Below are 15,399 nucleotides of genomic sequence, written 5' to 3'. Positions count from 1 at the left end.
AATGATCCATGGTCTCTGGTTTTACATTATATAGAAATGGCTTTCCATTTGATTTCTTATCCCCTGTTATCGCTATATTTGTATTCCGCTGAAAAAATCTGCACAGCAATATGAGCTGTGTGTCGTGTTTGGAAACATGTATGCTCCATTCACTCACGACTCTTCCCGTGAACAACAGCAACGTCTGCTTGAATTTTCTCACTCAGATATGTATACAACACTGCTCCCGTGTATCTCGGGTTATTTCTTCCTTCAATATTTTACGTTAATAGTGATACACACCAGTTCGGATAGGTTTGTACATGAAGATTTGGCCGTTATACTCCTCGTATATGGTTTCATTTAGTGCAGTGAAAGAGCGGCAGCACGATGCTTTACTTACTGTTCTCGCGGCGACGGCAAACACTTAACACTGCCTTTTAACGACGAGAATGGTTCCACTAGACTGTGTTTCCAGCTTTCGGATTTCATGATTGCATCTGACAGACTTTTTCAGCTTTTTGAAAATGTTTCTACATATATCAAAGCAATAAGAGTGACAAAAGGAATCTATACTGAGGCGTTACTTTCGTTTTGCCTCAGGTTACAGTAGGAAGTAATTATGTTTTCTATATCGAGATATAAGTTTTTCTTTGATTGCTAGCAGCTTCAATACTTCGCTGGGTGAAAGGAATATTTGACGCATTTGTTTATTTCTTTTCGTCATTTCACAAAAAGGTCACACGCCGTTTATATGTATACTCCTTGTTCCATTCTGTGTTAGTGTGCATGGGTATGAATGGAAGTCAAATGTAGCGGGAGCATGGACCAAACGGAACAGTTTAAGGGAATAGCAGTCATTGCCAACGTTACAAGAATAACGGCAGGTAGGCCAGAGCAGCAAGCAAAGATGAAAACAGGCACGAGGGTAGGTTACAAAGTTGGTGCGCGGGAGCGACGAGTCTCCCCACCACCGCGTTTATATAGGAAAGTTGGTCGGATTTTGGCGCGTGGAGGGCACTGTGGGGCTAGCCATAAGACGGACCGGACACGGGAGCACAGCAGCTCGAAGATTTGGTGAGATAAAAATGACCTAATGTGGCTAAAAATTCACGACAGGGTATGCTCATAGCACGCATTCAACATATCTTCATCGGTACAGGTTACGATTTTAATTTAATTGCAATAGTTTTCTCGGAAATATGATTGTAAAATTTTGCTTTGTGGTAGTGAGCACGCAACAGGAACCATAAGTTCATGTAGCTATGTGCCGAGTTATAAGCTTCACTTTTAGCTCAATGAGTGCAGATTGCGTATCAGATGGTAGATCGAGAAATTTCTGTCGTGAAATTTAATTATTTTTGGTACTTTCTTTGTGAGTTCAGTTCGCACTTCAATTTGGCGCCAATAGTACACCATTTTTGCCCAGAATGTTTTCTTTGATAGAGGTTTTCTACCTTCAGCAGCGGCCTACCTTTCATTTCTAGTAGTGTAATTCATGCATGATGATACGTGAGTCCTAAAGAATGAAGACGATCATCCCGCTGAAGACGGTGTGGCCCACTTATGTATTTTTTGTGTTGTTATGAAATTATGTGTCATATATGAAATTATTCGTGTAGTGTTTTCGTTTTGCCACTGTTCTACCCATGAGAGGTTGAACGCTGATTCAGACATACGTTTTGTAACTAAAGAAAAATTGTAATGTGCCGTCTTCTAAAGTTTTCATCAAAGTAGAAAATAAATCTATTAAATGAGAGTCAGCAATTCAGTTAAGAAATATTCCCCCAGTCACCTGATACATGAAATGGGTAGGATGTATCTTATTCAGTTCAATTAAACCTGGGAAGCCTTTTCAGTTCTATTTTCTAACGTTAATGAAAGACAGAAATAATCTGCAATGTGAATTTAGATAGGCTACCAGCTGCTATAGTGACGGCTTTGAGTTCAATCACCCCAGAACTTGTTATCTTAGAGAAACTCGCACCAGTTTCTGTTGCGCACATTTCAAAAACAATTAATTTGTTTATCTAGTTAATCTAATAAGGGTCACAATATAGACACCATTTCCTATGGGCCTTGTATATTAGCAGCCCGGACGCAAAGTGGAGTACAGTTCTCTAAGGTAACGCGAGGCGATGGTCACACAGGTTCAATATAAATTAAAAATGTATAAAGAACTAGCATACAGCCAACGAGCAGTCATATAGCAATACAATTATAAAAACCGATGCATGTATGTGTGTACCTTCCACATCTCCTCCTAAACCACTGAGCCGATTCCAAAACCAGACTCAGTACATACATCTTTTGCTACCAGTCAACAATCGATGTGGTGGTAAGAACCACGTGACAATCAAACTTCAGGAGATGTTATGTCATAAACACTGAGTTGTGCGAAAAACACCAAGTTTAAATTTATTACTTCTTTGCTGATAAATCTATTAGCAACATATCTCGGGGATAGTATCCGCACATACAGATGAATGTGCCTACACAAACACAGAGATCTGCCAGAACATAGAGACAGTCTACCTAAAAGCTAGTATGTCCACCACTGGCACGGATAACATTGGTGACGTGTCGTGGTATGGAAGCAATGAGACAGTGATAGATCGGTGGAGAGTGTTGGCTCCACATTTACACACAAGTCACCTAACCCCTGTAAATTACGATGAGGGGGCGATGAACTCTGACGCCACTTTTTGTCACAGCCCAGATCTGTTCGAGCTCAGATCTGGCGAGTTGGGGAGCTAGGAAATGAACCTGAACCTGCCTCTGTGTTCCTCAAATCACCCCGTCACACTACTGGCGCTGTGACATGTCACGTTATCTAGCTGAAAAATGCCACTGTCGTCGGGAAACATGACAGTTATTAATGGGTATACGTGGTCTGCAACAAGTATACGATACCCCTTGGCCGTCATGGTGCCTTGCACGAGCTGAACTGGCACATAGATGCCCACTTGAAGCACAACGCAACTGCTGCCAGCTTTTATGCGTCCCCCAGTACAGGGGTCAGAAAGCTATTCCCCTGGAAGACGACGGATCCGCATGCTATCATTGCCATGATGAAGAGGGTAACGGGATTAATCGGATTATTATGCAACGCTATACCACTGCAATGCCAATGACCACGTTCCCATTTCAGTCCCAGCTATGGATGTCGCAGTGTTATCATTGGTGCATACATGGGTCGTCGGATGCGGAATCCCAACGTCTGGAGTGTTCGGTGCTCTGTGTATTCACATATCCTTGTACTCCGCCCAGCATTAATGTCTGCTGTCAGTACCGCCAAAGTTCGCCAATTGTTCTATTTCACCAGCATGCCCAGCATAAGACCTGCGACATCTGTAATGAGGGATGGCTGGCGAAACCCACGACATGTGGGCGTGGTTTGATCTTGGTTTTACCACGTGTTGAAGACAATCACCACAGGATTCCCCAAACAACCGACAAGTCACGCAGTTCCCGAAATGCTCGTGAAGACCTTCCGGGTCACACCAAGTCAAACTCGCACCTTCCCCATTCTACACACGGACAGAACGCTCGCTGAAACTGCATGCACCGTGTGTGCGCGCGCGCGCGTGCGTGTGTGTGTGTGTGTGTGTGTGTGTGTGTGTGTGTGTGTGTGTGTGTGTGTGTGTGTGTGCCGGCCGCGGTGGTCTATTGGTTCTAGGCGCGCAGTCCGGAACCGCGGGACTGCTACGGTCGCAGGTTCGAATCCTGCCTCGGGCATGGATGTGTGTGTTGTTCTTAGGGCAGTTAGGTTTAAGTAGTTCTAAGTTCTAGGGGACTAATGACCACAGAAGTGCCATAGTGCTCAGAGCCATTTGAACCATTTTGTGTGTGTGTGTGTGTGTGTGTGTGTGTGTGTTTGTGTGTGTATGTGTGTGTAGCTGACTAGTAGTTATTCCTCGCCAGTTGATGATACTATCGCTTGGACGGGTTTATATCGATAGTTGGTCTGTGCCCAGAATGTTCTGGCTGATCAGTGTATATGACTGTATGACACTTAGGTCAAGAGATATGACGTCGTAAACACCGACATGCTCGAAAAGATGCCGCATCATGCATGAAGTATTAACACATTTAATCTTTATTACTAAGATACACCTCCAGTCGAGTCGACTTAAGAAAAAACACTATAGGCCCTTAAAATTGCTACACCACGAAGATGACGTGCTACACACGCGAAATTTAACCGACAGGAAGAAGTTGCTGCGATATGCAAATGATTAGCTTTTCAGAGCATTCACACAAGCTTGGCGCCGGTGGTGACACCTAAACTTGTTGACTTAAGGAAAGTTTCCAACCGCTTTCTCATACACAAACAGCAGTTGACCGGCGTTGCCTGGTGAAACATTGTTGGGATGCCTCATGTAAGGAGGAGAAATGTGTACCATCACGTTTTCGACTTTGATAATGGTCGAATTGTAACCTATCGCGATTGCGGTTTATCGTATCGCGACATTGCTGCTCGCGTTGGTCGAGATCCAATGACTGTTAGCAGAATATGGAATCAGTGGGTTCAGGAGAGTAATACGGAACGCCGTGCTGGATGCCAACGGCCTCGTATCACTAGCAGTCGAAATGACAGGCATCTTATCCGCATGGCTGTAACGGTTCGAGCAGCCACGTCTCGATCCATGAGTCAAGAGATGGGGACGTTTGCAAGACAACCATTTGCACGAACAGTTCAACGCAGTTTGCAGCAGCATAGACTATCAGTTCGGAGACCATGGCTGCGGTTACCCTTGACGCTGCAACACAGACAGGAGCGCCTGCGATGGTGTACTCAACGACGAACCTGGGTGCACGAATGGCAAAACGTAATTTTTTTCCGATGAATCCAGCTTCTGTTTACAGCATCATGAGGTTCGAATCCGTGTTTGGCGACATCGCCGTGAACGCACATTGGAAGCGTGTATTCGTCATCGCCATACTTGCGTATCACCCGGCGTGATGGTATGAGGTTCCATTGGTTACACGTGTCGGTCACCTCTCGTTCGCATTGATGGCGCTTTGAACAGTGGACGTTACATATCAGATGTTTTACGACCCGTGGCTGTACCCTTCATTAGATCCCTGCGGAACCCTACATTTCAGCAGGATAATGTACGACCGCATGTTGCGCGTCCTGTACGGGCCTTTCTAGATACAGAAAATGTTCGACTGCTGCCCTGGCCAGCACATTCTCCAGATCTCTCACCAATTGAAAACGTGTGGTCAGTGGTGGCCGAGCTACTGCCTCGTTACAATACGCCAGTCACTACTCTCGATGATCTGTGGTATCGTGTTGAAGCTGCATGGGCAGCTGTACCTGTACACGCCATCCAAGCTCTGTTTGACTCAATGCCCAGGCGTATGAAGGCCGTTATTACGGCCAGAGGTGGTTGTTCTGGGTACTGATTTCTCAGGATCTTTGCACCCAAATTGCGTGAAAATGTAATCACTTGTCAGTTCTAGTATAATATATTTGTCCAATGAACACCCGCTGATCATTTGCATTTCTTCTTGATGCAGCAATTTTAATGGCCAGTAGTGTAGGAAATTCGTGACACCTGGCAAGGCTTTTGAGCACTTCCAACTGCAAAGTGCAAACGGCTGTAGCCAACAACAGTAACCGTCCATAGAGCTATGAAGAGTCGTTACATACAGACATTGAGTTGGGTGGTGGAAGTAATCTGAGTATGATGTATACTAAGGTTTTTTTTTTGTTACTTAGGCAGCATTGAAAATCATACTAACATAACACATTTATACAAAGCAGTAATTCATACATTTACAATATAACAAATATAGAATTAAGATTTATATGTTGTATATTATTACATGCATTTTGGGTTTATATTAGATTATACAGGGTGGTCAGAAAATGTGTGAAATGCTTGTAGGGATGTTACAGGGCAGGTTGTACTGAGACATAAATGTTAGCCAATCAGAATGTCGCGCGCGTAAATTCAAGTTTCAGCTAACGAGACAAAGCACTCGTTGGGCAACACCGCCCCTGGCAGGCCGCTTGAATGCGAGCGCGCGACGCCCCGTTTGGCTAAATTCTATGCTAAGTAACACGGAAACGGAGCAACGTATCGAATTTCTTTCTTAACATTTATGTCTCAGTACAATCTGCCCTGTAACATCCTTACAAGCATTTCACACATTTTCTGACCACCCTGTATTGACTCACCCATGTCAATGTTTAGCAAACAGTAGCTTAGCTGGAACTTCTAAAATTTCGTAAAATATAACTCTGTCCATAGATGAACTGCATGTATGTAAACAAAACTGTCAGTCGACAACATGGCGGATAACGCAGTGCACCTGTGTAAAATACGTGACAGAAAGTGTTTTTGCTGTTACAAAAGAGAAGCAAAGCCAAGAAAAAACAAGAAGAGGAGAATGTAAATAAAATGAACAACTGATAGTGCGTAACTTTAAACTCGCGAAATTGAAGTAAATAATTGGAGTCGTTGCTTTTGCACGGGCCAGCTGCAGCATCGAAACTGCTGTCGATATTGTACCACTGTAGAAACTGAAGATAAATGTAATTTGCCAGGTGAAGATGGGCGCAAACCCGAAATGCATATTGGTATAAATAAAACGTATTAAAAAAAAGTGGCTGGTCGCTGTAATTTTATAGTAAAATAACACGACCAGTCAATTTGGATTCTACGTAGAATCCCTTAACAACTTTAGAGCAATGTTGAAGTTTCTTTAGTAGTGTCCCGATTGATTTCCCGTCACGGTCCAGCATTTGTTTTGCTCCAACTCTAGTGATGTTGATATTGTCGGTACTTGGAATTCTAACTTTTCATCCCTGTTTTCTCTTTTCTTCCCAGTTGCAACACGTTATCTAGGTCAGCCGACTGGTTTCCTTAGTTACATCATATTAATAGTTTTCAAGTGTAACTTTAAAAAATTTAATACGAGGGTGAGTATAATTGAAACCCTAAATATATTTCAAATTTCAATTATTGTGCAGGAATGGTACAAAGCTGTATCACTTTTAAACATAATCTCCCCCACGCTCAATGGAAGTCCTCCAGTGCTTACAAAGTGCATAAATTATTTTAGAAAAAAATTCTTTTGGTGGTCCGTGCAACCACTCATGAACCGCGTGGCGTACCTCTTCATCAGAAAGTAACTTCTTTCCTCACATTGCGTCTCTGAGTGCTCCAAACATATGGAAATCACTTGGTGCAAGGTCTGCTGAGTATGGTGGATGAGGAAGACACTCAAAATGCAGGTCTGTGATTGTTGCTACTGTTGTACGGGCAGTGTGGGGCCTTGCATTGTCATGTGGCAAAAGGACACCTGCTGACAGCAATCCACGTCGCTTTGATTTGATTGCAGGTCGCATATGATTTTTTAGGAGATCTGTGTATGATGCACTTGTGACTGTGGTTCCTCTTGGCAAGTAATGCTCCAAAATGACGCCTTTTTCGTCCCAAAAGAGAGTCAGCATAACCTTCCCTGCTGATTGTTCTGTTCGAAACTTCTTTGGTTTTGGAGATGAGGAATGGCGCCACTCCTTGCTCCCTCTCTTCGTTTCCGGTTGGTGGAAAAGAACCCAGGTTTCGTCCCCAGTAACGATTCTTGCAAGGAAGCCAACACCTTCTCGTTCAAAGCGCTGAAGCAGTTCTTCACAAGCATCAACACGTCGTTCTCTCATTTCAAGAGTCAGCTACCGTAACACTGTCTTGTAGACACTTTGTGAAACTGGAGCACATTATGCACAATGTGGTGTGCTGACCCATGACTAATCTGTAAACATGCTGCAATGTCATTCAGTGTCACTCGGCGGTTTTCCATCACTATTGCTTCAACTACTGCAATGTTCTGTGGGGTCACAACTCTTTGTGCCTGACCTGGACGACGGGCATCTTTCACTGAACTCATACCATTTGCGAACTTCCTATTCCATTCGTAGACTTGCTGCTGTGACAAACATGCACCACCGTACAGAACCTTCATTAGTTTATGAAATTCAATAGGTTTCACACTTTCACTACCCAAAAACGAATAACAGAACGCTGTTCTTCTCCGGTGCAATTCGCAAATGGGGCAGCCATCTTTATACTGATACTGCGACGGTTTGGGTGCATCCGCACTATGCTGCCACCTACAGGCCATTCTGCACGCTGTTTGTAGCACGCTTACAAACTTACAGGATAACGGCGTGAAATTTCGATTTGTTGTTACAAATTTAAGGTTTTCATTTGACTCACCCTCGTAAATGGCATCCGTTACAGGAGTGAAAAGGTACACCAGTATTGCCGATTCAAATTTATATGCGATGTACGCAACGAATGTATCAGAGCTATGAGCTGGAAGGTAAAGCAGAAGAATGAGAGAGGCGTTTAGTGACAAATTTTTCCACTTGAGGTAGTATCTGGCTTCTATAGATCATTTAGATACACCAGTTGCGGAAGTTGCAGCTATATTAATCCTTCGAAAACATTTATTAGATACCAGAAATACATTCTCATATTACTGTTCTTACTACTGCTACTTCTTTTATACACTCCTGGAAATTGAAATAAGAACACGGTGAATTCATTGTCCCAGGAAGGGGAAACTTTATTGACACATTCCTGGGGTCAGATACATCACATGATCACACTGACAGAACCACAGGCACATAGACACAGGCAACAGAGCATGCACAATGTCGGCACTAGTACAGTGTATATCCACCTTTCGCAGCAATGCAGGCTGCTATTCTCCCATGGAGACGATCGTATAGATGCTGGATGTAGTCCTGTGGAACGGCTTGCCATGCCATTTCCACCTGGCGCCTCAGTTGGACCAGCATTCGTGCTGTACGTGCAGACCGCGTGAGACGACGCTTCATCCAGTCCCAAACATGCTCAATGGGGGACAGATCCGGAGATCTTGCTGGCCAGGGTAGTTGACTTACAGCTTCTAGAGCACGTTGGGTGGTACGGGATACATGCGGACGTGCATTGTCGTGTTGGAACAGCAAGTTCCCTTGCCGGTCTAGGAATGGTAGAACGATGGGTTCGATTACGGTTTGGATGTACCGTGCACTATTCAGTGTCCCCTCGACGATCACCAGTGGTGTACGGCCAGTGTAGGAGATCGCTCCCCACACCATGATGCCGGGTGTTGGCCCTGTGTGCCTCGGTCGTATGCAGCCCTGATTGTGGCGCTCACCTGCACGGCACCAAATACGCATACGACCATCATTGGCACCAAGGCAGAAGCGACTCTCATCGCTGAAGACGACACGTCTCCATTCGTCCCTCCATTCACGCCTGTCGCGACACCACTGGAGGCTGGCTGCACGATGTTGGGGCGTGAGCGGAAGACGGCCTAACGGTGTGCGGGACCGTAGCCCAGCTTCATGGAGACGGTTGCGAATGGTCCTCGCCAATACCCCAGGAGCAACAGTGTCCCTAATTTGCTGGGAAGTGGCGGTGCGGTCCCCTACGGCACTGCGTAGGATCCTACGGTCTTGGCGTGCATCCGTGCATCGCTGCGGTCCGGTCCCAGGTCGACGGGCACGTGCACCTTCCGCCGACCACTGGCGACAACATCGATGTACTGTGGAGACCTCACGCCCCACGTGTTGAGCAATTCGGCGGTACGTCCACCCGGCCTCCCGCATGCCCACTATACGCCCTCGCTCAAAGTCCGTCAACTGCACATACGGTTCACGTCCACGCTGTCGCGGCATACTACCAGTGTTAAAGACTGCGATGGAGCTCCGTATGCCACGGCAAACTGGCTGACACTGACGGCGGCGGTGCACAAATGCTGCGCAGCTAGCGCCATTCGACGGCCAACACCGCGGTTCCTGGTGTGTCCGCTGTGCCGTGCGTGTGATCATTGCTTGTACAGCCCTCTCGCAGTGTCCGGAGCAAGTATGGTGGGTCTGACACACCGGTGTCAATGTCTTCTTTTTTCCATTTCCAGGAGTGTATGTTCGACATAGACCACGGATATGAAATGTTGGGCATTACGGCTTAATTTCATCTTTAATTAGCCAATTTACAGCATTCTTCTTTTCCATGTAGTGTATCCAATGCCTTATAAGCTTCCACGTCCGGCCACCCTGACTTAAGTTTCCCGTGACCTCCCTAAATCGCCTCAAGCAAATGTCGGGATGGGGCACGACCAACTTCCTTAGCCATCCTTCCATAATCCGAAGCGACTGATGACCTCGCTCTTTGGTCCCCTCCTACACAACAACCAACCAACCTCATAAACTACACGGGATGGAAAAACATAAATTTGCTGAGATCATATCATTAACATAAAAAATCCGGAATATTTACCATATCTCATAGCGTTGCTGCTGAATTTTACGGGAAGGCAATTCTGAATCGAACTCACAGTTTGCAGCTCAACCTTTATATCTGTCATGAAATATCCCCGCAATCCTGAATTATGTATTTAGCTGATTTAACTCTTTTTTTCAACTTTTATTGCAAACATCACTATAAAGCAACTAGCAAAGTGAAGTGCTATTCTGTGCAGTGTTGCGCGTGAGTGCGTGCGCGCGTGCATGCTGAAGTGTGTGTGTGTGTGTGTGTGTGTGTGTGTGTGTGTGTGTGTGTGCGCGCGCGCGTGCGTGTGTAATGATATTTCAACGACTAGTAATGAGGCGGGTTGACATAGAGAGAGTGTGAAATGGCTATTGTTCATCAGACAGTCTGATCATGAACAAATTAGAAATACATTTTCGGTGATATTAATAACCATGAGGTCCGACGAAATGATCTGCCTGAAGTATATGAACATATCAGGAAGACTTATACGAGAGTCATTACATATATCTGCATCATATGGATTGTATCGAAAAGTACGCTATAAATCCTTATTAAAATTATTACGTTTTAACTATAGCGTATACTGCACTATCATGTTCAAAGTAGTCCACTTGGGAGTGAATACATAGTTACCAACATTTCTGCCACTTTCGAAATGAAGCCCAGAAGTTTTTCTTGGCTAGTCTTCAATACCACTTGAATCTCTTACACTATAAATAAAATATTAACCATTTGCAGCTGATTTCATCTTGGGGGAAAGGAAGAATTCGTACTGAGCAGCGTCTGATGAATACACTAGGCATGGAACAACTGTTATCGTTTCTAATAAACAAAAGTCCGTAAACAATGCAGGCCGAAGGCGTTCGTGCGTTGACATAGCGAAGAACCCAGTCGCTAGTTTACCACTTCCGTGTGCGTTTTCCCCTTATATCCTCCCTGAAACTTCGGAGCATGTCATACTAATCATTTTATTGATCATGGGGCCAGAAGGAATAAACTTTGTATTAACAGTTCCCTCAATATATGTAACGTATCATGAGACCTTAATGTTAATCTTGACTCGTCGAATATTTTTTTGGCAGAGGTAAAGAAGACCTCACCTACTGTGACGACTGCTGTCCACTTTCCGGCTCAGAGCCATAATCTAACTTAGTCTCTAGTGGCAACGACTCTGAAAGACAGAATGTATCGTCCTGAAGCTGTTACATTCCCAGAAGTCTTTCCAGTGATGTTGCTTCTGATCATCTTGAAGCAGTAGTGCTACAGACTTTACCAAGATCCTAATGGTCAATTCCTGATGTATAATACATTGACATGCACCGTAACCCAGGGTCTTGGATCGGCCTTGGACGGAACGTCAACGATATCCCCAACTTTCTGCAAATATTCTGGTATACTGACATTTAACAGCTGACTGGGAAGGTTGTTATCGTCAGTCGACGCTAATCCATTTTTCAACGCTTATATCAATCGTGTGTGTCTCCAAAAGCTTCTCACCCAAAAAAAGGAAACAAAGAAACTTATTTTGATATGCTGCTCAGTTAGATCAAAAGCGGCAAACCCGTAAAATCTGGACATACGACATAGGGAATGTGCTCAATAACAAAGAATCACATCATTTGCTGCACTGATTCAACAAAGAGGCATGGTAAGACACCTAGCACTATTTCAGAGTAGTTGTAGCCAATTTCACGGAATATTCAAATTTTGGCAACTTTGGATACCACCACAACATTCACCTGTGTAAGACACGTAACAACATGCTTGTGTGCTAGCCTGCCGTTATGTTTCCAAGTATGTGAGCTTTTGTATTGTGCAGTAATGACTAGTGTTGAAGAAGAATACCTATAAGACTAGCTGAAGAGCACTTCGATTAACCTAAGATTAACTTTAGACACATGGCACATTAAAACATATATTACTTTTCTTATTGATCTCGTGCACCCAGCTGGCTGCAGTCGTTTACGATACACCATGTTTCGATAGCCGTAAGTCAATAAGTTGATAAAGCCATAGGACAGCGGTACGCATATACATAGATGGCGGTGGTATCGCGTACATTAGGTATGAAAGGGCGGTGCATTGCCGGAGTTATCATTCTTACTCAGATGATTCATTTGAAAAGATTTTCGACGTCATTTTGGCAACACAATGGGAATTCTGTATGTGAGTAGCTGGAAAAAAAGTAATAGAATCCAGTATGTTGCCCTCGACTCCATATACAAGGGTTTTCATCATGAGTGACCCAGAGAAGTATCATAGGGACGCTCGTGTTTTCTATGCACATAAATGATCTGACGGACAGAGTGAGCAGCAGTCAGCAGCTTTTTATTGATGATGCTTTGGTGTAGAGGCAGGTAACGTCGTTCAGTAACTGTAGGCGGATACAAAATAAATTCGACAGAATTTCTATTAGGTGTGATGAATGGCAGCTTGCACTAAATATAGAAAAATTAGCAGTTACCGGGGGCTGCATTCGCATGTCGGTAAAAGGTAATGAAAGGTGCATATGCTTTATGGAATCCAAGGCTCCGGTCGGGATCTTCGGGAGCCTTGGGCAAGTAAGTGGTGCATTTCAGCTAATTGCGCGTCTATTATGATAAAACGAAGCCGGCCGCGGTGGCCGTGCGGTTCTAGGCACTCCAGTCCGGAGCCGCGCTGCTGCTACGGTCGCAGGTTAGAATCCTGCCTCGGGCATGGGTGTGTGTGATGTCCTTAGGTTAGTTAGGTTTAAGTAGTTCTAAGTTCTAGGGGACTGATGACCACAGCAGTTGAGTCCCATAGTGCTTAGAGCCATTTTTTTTTGTTGATAAAACGATGCTGAGGCAACACTTTTTCTTAAGTTATTTATTTAGCATTTAACAATTCCACATAATAACATTACATAACAAAAAACTAATTTTAAAATTAATCATATGTTTTGCAACGCCTTCATACTTTGTCTTTAGTATTGAAATCTGCAAGATATTGTCCACTGAGTAATTTCTTACACGACTCTTTTGTAGAATTAAAACTGAATTTTTCAATTACTTTTTATTTTTGTATTTTTTTTATTTCATTTTTTTACTAAGGTTTGCATCCTGTCGCGACTGGAACAATTGTGAGCTGATCGGGAATCGAACTCGGGAGACCGAATCGAAAATCAGCTTCACTATCCTCATTACCTCAAACTGTTGACATAGACGCGAACGCCCCTTACAAGTCATACACAAAGCGTGACGCTCAGCGGCTAAAATGTGACAGCCTTGTGACTGGTATCAATGTGGAAGTATGGACTAAACGGGCAGGATATTGTATAAGCATTGTGTTCAGTACTTTGAGTCGTATTATGTGGAATATACCAATCAATAAGAGCTCTTTCAAAAATACACGCATCAAAAATATTTTGCATCAGCTCGGTTCCGAGAGTTGCGGAACCTGCACAGAAAATTGGAATACAGAACAACATAAACGTCATTTCCGCCATTTTTATTGAATGTTGTACCCCCATGCAGTGAGACCTTGAAGCAGTTAATTCCATAAATTATCTGGGAGTACGCATTAGGAGTGATTTTAAATGGAATGAGCATATAAAGTTGATCGTCGGTAAAGCAGATGCCAGACTGAGATTCATTGGAAGAATCCTAAGGAAATGCAATCCGAAAACAAAGGAAGTAGGTTACAGTACGCTTGTTCGCCCACTGCTTGAATACTACGGAGCAGTGTGGGATCCGTACCAGATAGGGTTGATAGAAGAGATAGAGAAGATCCAACGGAGAGCAGTGCGCTTCGTTACAGGACCATTTAGTAATCGCGAAAGCGTTACGGAGATGATAGATAAACTCCAGTGGAAGACTCTGAAGGAGAGACGCTCAGTAGTTCGGTACGGGCTTTTGTTAAAGTTTCGAGAACATACCTTCACCGAAGAGTCAAGCAGTATATTGCACCCTCCTACGTATATCTCGCGAAGAGACCATGAGGATAAAATCAGAGAGATTATAGCCCACACAGAAGCATACCGACAATCCTGCTTTCCACGAACAATACGAGACTAGAATAGAAGGGAGAACCGATAGAGATACTCAAGGTACCCTCTGCCACACACCGTCAGGTGTCTTGTGGAGTATGGATGTAGATGTAGATGTAGAACTTCAGAGGTGGTGTTCCAGATTCTATTACACATCGGCGCATCTAATACCCAGTAGCACGTCATCTTGCATTGATGTATGCCTGTATTCGTTGTGGCATATTATCCACAACTTCATCAAGGCACTGTAGGTCCAGATTGTCCCATTCCTCAATGGGGATTCGGCGTAGGTCCCGCAGAGTGTTTGGTGGTTCTCGTCGTCCATAAACAGCCCTTTTAAATCTATCCCAGGCATATTCGATTGGGTTCATGTCGGGAGAACATGCTGACCGCTCTAGTCGAGCGATGTTCTTATCCTGAAGGAAGTCATTCACAAGATGTGCACGATGCGGGCGCCACTTGTCTTCCATGAAGACGAAGGCCTCACCAATATCCTGCCGATATCAGTGCACTATCAGTCGGAAGATGTCATTTACTTATCGTACAGTCGTAACGGCGCCTTTCATGACCAACAGCGGCTTACGTCGGCCCCACATAATGCCACCCCAAAACAGTAAGTATCCTCCACCTTGCTGCACTTGCTGTACAGTGTGTTTAAGGCATTCCGCCGGACCGGGTTGTCTCCAAACGTCTCTGACAATTGTCTGGTTGATGGCATATGCAACACTCATCGGGGAAGAGAACATGATGCCAATCCTGAGCGGTCCATTCGGCATGTTGTTGGGCTCATCTGTACCGCGCTGCATGGTATCGTGGTTGTAAAGCTATGGAACAATGAAGCTGCTAAGGAAAAAAAAATGGAAATTTGTGGAAAGGTCTTATGGGACCAAACGGCTGAAATCATCGGTCCCTAAGCGTACACTATATACTTCATCTAACTTAAACTAACTAACTAACTAACCACCTAACAAGGAGCATTTTCAGTATTTCCGGGCATAGGAATAACCAGGGAAAATATTTTATGCCGCTATCTCATTTATTAGTTGAATGATAATAATTATTAATATCATACGACTTGTAAGTTTCAGCAGATAATTTTTTTACCTTAGTTGCCTT

This window comes from Schistocerca piceifrons, chromosome 8, assembly GCF_021461385.2.
Source record: "Schistocerca piceifrons isolate TAMUIC-IGC-003096 chromosome 8, iqSchPice1.1, whole genome shotgun sequence".
In the NCBI taxonomy this organism is placed as follows: Eukaryota; Metazoa; Arthropoda; class Insecta; order Orthoptera; family Acrididae; genus Schistocerca; species Schistocerca piceifrons.
The sequence above is the reverse complement of the archived record's forward strand: the minus strand, read 5'-3'. Positions refer to the sequence as shown.